The following is an 8,603-nucleotide window of genomic DNA, read 5'->3' as shown; positions in this document are numbered from 1 at the left end:
TGTGGATTATGGTGGCATAACAGTCATTTCCCTCTACAAGTTTTCGAATAAAAGCAGCAGCAATAAAGGAAGGAAGGGGTAAAACATGGGCACCACAGACTGCAGCGTGGAGAGAAGAAGGAAAGAGGAGGAAGAAAGGCAGAATCCATGGAAGGGAGGAAGGGAAGGGAAGGGAAGAGCAGGCATAAGGCACAGTGCTTAGGTGTGGTGGCTGCACCTGCTGGACACAGAGTACCACGCCAGGTACCCAGAACAAAGACAGTAAATTGCTAAGCTATGGCAGCCGCAGGGGATGGAGTTCTGGCTCCTACTTCACATGTGCTTTCTATGTACTGTTCCCATAGGTGTCTTATGTGCATTAGCTCATTAAGTCCTCAGGACAACCCCATGAGGCAGGAACCTAATGAATGAACAACCCAGACAAAGAAACAGAGATGGAAGAAGTTAAGCAGCTTCCCCAAGGACACAAAGCTAACTTGACAGAGCCTGGATTTGAACCACAGTGTGACTGCAGTCTCTGATCTCTCTGGCTGTCATGACGCATGCAAGAACCTGGAATGATACAGTGGTAAACTGAATCTGGCCACCACTAGTTTCTGAACTTTCCTACTCTTCATAGAAGGAGAAGCAAAAGATTTAAATAAAATTCACATTTCTTAAACACATATTCCAGTGTAGCACTAATGTCAACTAATGGAATCATCTACCAACTTTGCAGTCTTAGTTTGTAGATGTAATTTAATCTCTGGAGCATGAAACAAAATATCCTTAAGCAGTACATCCCAGCAGAAGGTCAATAAAGAAGCTTGTTGGGTGTAAAATGTGTAACTATATGGAAATTACAGTAAGCTTTATATTATAGATATTCATAAATAAAAAACTATCACCCAGTCAATGACAGGATAATTAAAAGACTTCAATAGGAAGAGGGTTCATTTATTCATTTATTCAATGAATATTTATCTAGAGCCACAAGAGCATTTACAGCAGAGGTCCCATCCTCCAGAGTGTGGTCTAGAGCAGTGAGGTGGAGGCACATATGCAACAACACCCATGTAAGCCTGGGTGTGTCAGATAACTGTAAATGCTAATAATAATAACAATGAGGTTAAGTTCAACAGCATAGATGCAATTTATGTACAGTGGTCAGAGAACATCCCTCTGATTACAGTGTGTGTTCATAGGAGCACTCTAACCTGCATGTATGTACACATATGTGCTACTGAGAATGGAGCTCAGGGGACAAGCAAACACAAGACTGGCTCTCTATCACTGCTCCATCATCCCTCTCTTGAGTGAACCCCAAAGGAAAGCAATCTTGCAGATGTGTTGGGGAAGAGCATTCGGCCTGAAGGACAGCAGCTGTGAAGACCCAGAGGCATGATGTGCTCAGCTGGTTGACATGCAGCAACGTGGCATCTGCAGATCCAACACATGCTGGGGGGAGGGGGATGAGAACAATGGTGGAGCAGGCTTAGAGCAGGTAAGGCCTGCTAACTACAGAAAGGGCTTCAGTTCTGTTCTGAGAAAAACAGGCTGAAAACATGGTTGCTAGCTTTTGAGCTAAGCAAGCAAAGACTGTACTTTTGAACTTAGCAAGATGAATAAAAGTGAGAGAAACAGGACCTGGGGTAGCAAAGATCATTTGGGGTGTATTAGGTCTGAGGTGAGTATTATTTATGCAGAACTATTGAGTAGGCTGTTTGAGTGGAAATGCACATTTTAGAAATCTAACATGCAAATGATATTAAAAGCTGCAGAACCAGGGGAGTCATGGGAGGAAATAAGAGAGTGGAAAGAGGAACCATAGAAGCTAGAAGAGGAGTGACTAATGAGGAGAGAAAGAAAGGGGGTTGTGCAGGAAAGGAGGCAGGGCAGCCCTGGGAAGCGGGTGTGAGAGTGTGTGGACACCTCATCTGATCCAGCCCTCACATTGTGGAACTTGCTATGTGCTTGTGTTGATTCAGTTTTTGTTGCTGTTGTTGTTTTGTTTATCAACTTGACATAAACTAAGGTCACCTGGGACGAGGGAACCTCAGCTGAGGAATTGTGCCTCCATCAAATTGTCCTGTGGGAATGTCTGTGGGGAATTTTCTTGATTGAGATTTATCTGGAAGGGCCAAACACACAGTGGGTGGTATCATCCCTAGGCAGGTAGACCTGTGCTGTAGAAAAAGGATGGTTAATCAAGCCAGTAAGCAGTGTTCCTCCACGGTCCCTACTCTATTACTGCTTCAATTTCCCTCAATGATAGACTGTAACTTATAAGCAGAAATAAACCCTTTCCTCCCAAAATGGTTTAAGTTTGTGTTTTATTATAGCAACAAAAAGCAATTGCAATCCTTAGGCTAGTCTTGGACTCATGGTGATCCTTATGCCTTGGCTATATGCTGGGATTAAAGACATGAATGACCATAATTGTCTCTTATATTTTCTCAATGTGCTCGAAAGGAAAGAACATCTTGGTAATCAAGAGGAGAGGCAGGTGCTGGAAACTTGGAAGGAGAGGAGAGTGTGAAACGGTTTTCTGAAAAGCCAGACTGAGAACCAACACCACACAGACAATAGTGCTGCCTTCAGGTTCCAAGCTATTCTGGAAAGCTGCTCTGTGACAAACAGTGAAGACCTTGTGTGTAGTGTGGCTCTGAAAAATATAAAATTCAATTTCAAACTTGCACAGCTTCAGTGTCAAATAGTAGATGTGCAGAGGTGAAAGAGGGGGAGCAGTAAAGAAGAAAAGGGATGGTGATATAGCTTGGCTAATACAATACTGACCCAGCCAGCACAAGATCCTAGGTCAGTCCTAGTCAGAGATGGGGGAGAGAACACACACCCTGTGGGAGTATCAGCCTCCAGCAGGATGATCGATCAAGCAACTGTGTTGGATTAGCCAAAATGTTATTTGCAACAGTGGCCCCAAACAACTGGAAGCACGAAGTACCTATGACTAACTGGAAGTTGAGCAGAAAAGCCAGAAGTGAAGGTTAACAGAGTAAAAAGAGACCATGCATTCCTTCGAGAGAGTTAGGAAGTCAACACTGGAAACAGGAGAGCATGTGGGGAAAAGGGAAATGTGCCAGTCAGTGCTAAGATTCTGTAAGAGTAATGGAGAGCCTTTTTATCAGTATGTGACTGACAGAGGACAGTCTGCTAAAATGAGTTTGCAGAACAATCCCACCACTGATTGTTGAGCTCTACGAGATATCTCCATGTTGGGCAGGGCCAATTGGAAAAGCTGGCAATGTATGACAATGTATGACAAAAGAGCATCAATCAAGGAGTGACCTTAAGTCATGTGTCATGGCAGCTAAGCAAGGAAGAATTGGGGTAAAACAATTTTAGAGAAGCATTGGAAGTGCAGAAACACAGGGGTCAAGGAACTGGGGATGGTGTTGGACATCTCATCCATGATCACTGCTCCACTGACCACCTTCCCTCTCCCAAGTCCTGGCTTAGATATCAAGGTCAAGCTTTGCTCTCTGGATTTCAGGGCTCCTTCCTACTTAGTGTGGCTTTGTGAGTCAGACTGAGTGGGCATCAAGAACTTTCCTTCACCATTCTTTTGTGCTCCTGATGAGGGAGACCAACATAGTTCAATTCAGAAGTGGGGGGATAGGAGAGAAGAGCTGAATCAACAAAATGGAACCTTTTTAGTTACCCTGCCATAACATGGAATCTAGAACCAGAAAGAATGGAGTGGCCCAGGAAAGCAGCTCACTTCTGCAGAGGAAATTATCGGAAGGCATCTGTTTCTCATGACATTAAATCTCCCATGCAATCAACATCTGTTCACTGATTCTGGGCTATGACTTAATGATAAAAATCAAAGTCTCCACAACTCACCCACGAAGAGCCTATCATCTTTGATATTCTATGCATTCCAGAGCAAAGCACATTTGAGAAAAGAAGTCCAGGAACTGTGCAGTAAAAGTACCCAGTACCCACAGATAGGGTTAAGAGGGCTGGGTGGAAAATGACTGGTGAAGAGCCATTGAGTAGCAAAGACAGAATTCAAGGAATAGAAATATCAGGAAATTAAAAAGACAAGAATATGATACAGAATGATAGAGATGCAAACCAAATAATCCCACTCTAGTTCTGAATAGGGCATACTAAGGTTTTCTTTATTAAAAGGGAAACTCACGAATCACAACGAGGAAACAGGAACAGGATCCAACATCCAGATGTGGCAAGTGGGAAGAGGCCAAGAGGGTGGTCCCTCTGGCCTTTTGGTACCCAAAGCCATGCCCCACCTGGTCCAGCCTCTCAAAGGCCATAGGCTGAAGGAAGTTCCTCGTCACCTCCCTCTTTTGTGTAAATAAGAGAGTTCCAAATCCAATAGAAAACTATATACAATAAGAACAGATATCAAGTATAAAAATCAGAATTACAACCAGTGTAAACAATATTAAGAAAGGAACATATGCTAAATGTTTTAATAATTATTCTATTCTAAGGAGTCTAAGTTTTGTGTTAGAAACGGCTTGGCTAAATCATAAGAGAAAAGTAACTATGACTATCTAATCTTCAACCCCATAAGGCCTGAGAAGGGATATGATATTACTTGAGTAGACAGGAAGTGCAATCAAGCAGCTTCCAAAATGTGCAGTAGATGACAGAGACAACTGGCTGCCTGGGCAATCACCCAAAGTCTCATTTGCAATGTCGAAGCAACCAACTTTAGCTAAGGCCTAGAGTAACTGACAGACCATTTTCAGAGGCAGGAAGATTTTTTTAAAAACCATCTTACCTTGTCTTGGCAAGGTTTGGGAGTCTTTTTTTTGTATCCTGCTTGTCCAGTCCAGAAACCGTGCATTTTGTCAGTGGTCAAGGCATGGGCAGTTCCTTGCCCAAAGTCCAGTTTTGCCAAAAAGAAAACAAGCTCTAAGTGGAGTGTCTTTGGTGCTCACCATTCTCTCAGGAATAGATTGGTGCTGCCAGAAGTAATCGTGTTTCATATCAACAGAACCGTAAGTTATTTAAATAGCATGTTCAACACTTCTTTGAAGTGGTTGAAGATTACCTTTCTATGGAGAATACAATCTCTATGAACCTGATTAGTCTAACTGTAAGTATGACAAATATGGATGACTATTGACCTATAATACTTAATACCTCTATAACTTAAAGACTAAGACTTTATATCGGATTATTAAACAATCTTTAAACAACCATGCAGCAAATAAGGACAATATGTCTTAAACAGATGTAGAAAAATGCATGCATACAATCTGACAAAATAAGTTTGCATAGGTGTACAAATATTGTAAACAGAAATAGGAACATATTCAATATAACAAATATAATTTGAATTTGTATCAATATACAAGAATTTATACCAATGTAAACTGACTATAATAGCTCACAAGTATTCACTCTATTGCTCATTATTATTATTATTATTATTATTAGTGTAAGCTCACACTAATCTACCTGTTATCCCACTCAATTAATATAATTTGAATTTGTATCAGTATGCAAAAATCTATACCAATGTGACTTGACTCTAAAAAATAGCTCACAAGTATCAAGTAGTCACTCTATTACTCATTATTATTATTATTATTATTATTATTATTATTATTATTATTATTATTATTATTTAGTGTGAGTAAGCTCACACTACTCTACCTATTATCCCATTCAATATTTAGGAGCATATGGAATAGGAAACACAGTGTTTTAGACTAGGCCAAGAAGATATGACAAAGGCTAAGAAAGAGACTGACTGATAAACTAGAGAAGTGCAAGAAGACTTGGTGACTGTGGAGGAGCCCTTTCAGGGAGGCCGTAAAATGCGGGGGCTTAGGACAAATGTCAGTAAATATTTGGGGTACATCTAGATATAAAGATTAGAACAGGCAGTCCTTAGGCCACCTCAATGTAGCTTGAAAGCAGTCTACAGTCACTCAGAGGGAGAGAGTAAGGAAGGCAGGGAGGGGCAGACTGAAGAGTTGGGGCAGTACAGAGCTAAAATCTGAACAAGAAAATACAAGTCTCCATTTGACCATCACTCTCTCTTCCATTCCTCACATGCCCAGACACAATGGAGGTTTTATCGAGGCCCAAGTTAATTTGGGTGTGTTCTCTTTCTGGGGGTGCTCCTCTTGCAATGAGCAGACACTCCAGCGTGGCTAAAAAACATTTCTGTTAAATGATTAGCTGACCCTAGGTGGGAAAAAGAACAGCAAAAGAGTTTGAGACAGGGATATTGAGTGTATACTAGTGTTTATCAGTTGTTTGATAAAGGCAAAATGTACACAGTTGGTACTTCCCTGATTCTTATGCTAACTTACCATGGCAGATTACTGTATGTTTACCTTGTGGGTGAAGAAAGCTGGGGTGTCTGAAAAGTCACACAACAAATCCAGACTTCCAGTCCATGAAAACCAACTATAAATCCCTACATGATGTGGGAGAGTCTTCTGTTTTAATAAAGAAACTGCCTTGGCCAGCCCTTAGGTGGGTGGAGTAGACAGAACAGGAAGAAGGAAGTGAGGTAGATGGCTCAGTCAGATGCCACGCCTCTCCTAAGTTAGGCAGACTGCCTTGCCTTTCCTCAGGGAGAGAGATGCAATGAAGCCAGCCGCCAGGTCAGACATGCTGAATCTTTCCTGGTAAGACACTACTCATGGTGTTACACAGATTATTCGATATGGGTTAGTCAAAATGTGAGTAAGAGGTTGAAACTAATTGGCCAGGCAGTGTTTAAAAGAATACAGTTTCCGTGTAATTATTTCGCATGTAAAGCTAGCCATGTGGGATCCGGGCAGGACGAAATGCAGCCCGCAGCTCATCACTACACCTACATTTCCCTTTCTTGTTCACTTACAAAAGAACTTAGAGCGTGCAAGTGGCCCGATGGGGCAGAAAACAGCTTCCTCCTCTACACATTCTAAAAGTAGGTTCTGGTCAGCATTTCTAGGAGTCCCTGGTACTATGTATGACCTAAGCTTGTCAGATTCTCAGCTGACTCACTGTCCTTCATGCTCCCACCACCACCTCAGAGTCTGCTGAAAACAACAGTCTGCAGATGCCACATCCCCCAAAGTCATGCTTCATGGTGCCACTGAAAATTTCCTGTGCTCACCTGAGATCTCTAGCCCTCAGTATCCTGGTTCTAGGTGTCCAATTATCATTTATCACAGTTTATTAGTGATGGTTGATTCATTTACTACATTTGGTTTTAGACAAATAAAGTTGCCTCTTCCTTCTATATTCCCAGTGAGAACACTAGTGTCAGTGTTTTTTCTAGAAGTCTTGATTTCTATTTTGTCTTTACAATCCAGTCAGTTGTCAAGGGGACACAATATAACTTGCATTTGAAATTCAGGCACCTCTCCCCATTGCTGACATCAGATCTTCATCTTTAGCATTACTAGTCTTTAGAGAATTTATACAAACAGGTGTGGAATAATGGCATCATGTGTTGACATGCTGGAGAGGAACAGTGTTTTCAAACTACATCAACTAAAGAAATCATTCTGTCTACCATCATTTACTAAAAGGATTTGAAGACTCAAGGGCAAGCAAAAGTGTGGTCAACTCCAGATTTATTTGTAGTCAATTCCAGATTTAATTTCAGGTGTTCTGATATCCAGACCAATGATCTACATCATATCTCTGTAACCTTCTCTTCCAAACTGTTGGTTTCTTCATTCTCTCTATGTATACTATTTTCATTTTTCTTCCTGAATGTTAGATGAAGACACAGAGTGTGGGAAAGGTTTAATGACTGGTCCCTAGGGTACAGTGACTATCACTGAGGCAGAATAAGGACCACAAACAGTTGGCTGCTGACTTAGAAGTTAAGGACACCACGTTTGGGTTCTATATAGTTGTGTTATTGGTGAATATGATTTGCAGCATTTGTGGGTTCTGAGCTATACAGTAGCTGATTTACCTTAGGTTTTAATATTAGTTTTTTCAAATAATATTAAATTGGCTGCAATTTTGAGGGACAGGGAGTGGAGATATTTGTCTAAAAACATTAATGTTTTAATAACCAATACTTGCAAAACTCACTAATCTTACCCCCAAATAGCAGGGGACTTGGTTCTTTTCTGTATAAGAACATACAATACTGTTTCCTGATGTTTCAAATGTTTTTAGTGGCACAGAAGGCAAATGACTTCAAGGGATTGAATCAAAAGCGTATCTTCCGGGTGAGGGGATGTCAAAGGTTTTCAGGAGCTAAGCTTTAAAAGGTCGCCAAGACTCAGGGAAGAGGGCTAAAAGGAAGGGGATCTAGGACGAGAAGATAGGCTGAAATCAACGAAATGCTTCCTAGAGTCTAGTAAAGCTCTCCGTGGGATTATATTTAAATTTTTCTTCTCGTATACTTCCCTGAGAAAATCCACACCACGCTGAAGAAGAGAGAATAAAGGCTGCAAAGCTAATTTTTCCGTAGTCGAAATATATAAAATCCTTGCCAGTCACTGTGCCTGGGAAGTGTTGCTACAAACCTATGAGTAAGTTTGAACAAATTTATTGCTTTGCTCATCTTAGATCTTAGACCATGCACATGGCCTGATAGTGCAGAAAACAGGAACACAGAGACACAGCTTCTTCCTCTACACATTCTAAATGTGGCTTCTGATCAG

This window comes from Arvicola amphibius, chromosome 2, assembly GCF_903992535.2.
Source record: "Arvicola amphibius chromosome 2, mArvAmp1.2, whole genome shotgun sequence".
Lineage (NCBI taxonomy): Eukaryota > Metazoa > Chordata > Mammalia > Rodentia > Cricetidae > Arvicola > Arvicola amphibius.
The sequence above is the reverse complement of the archived record's forward strand: the minus strand, read 5'-3'. Positions refer to the sequence as shown.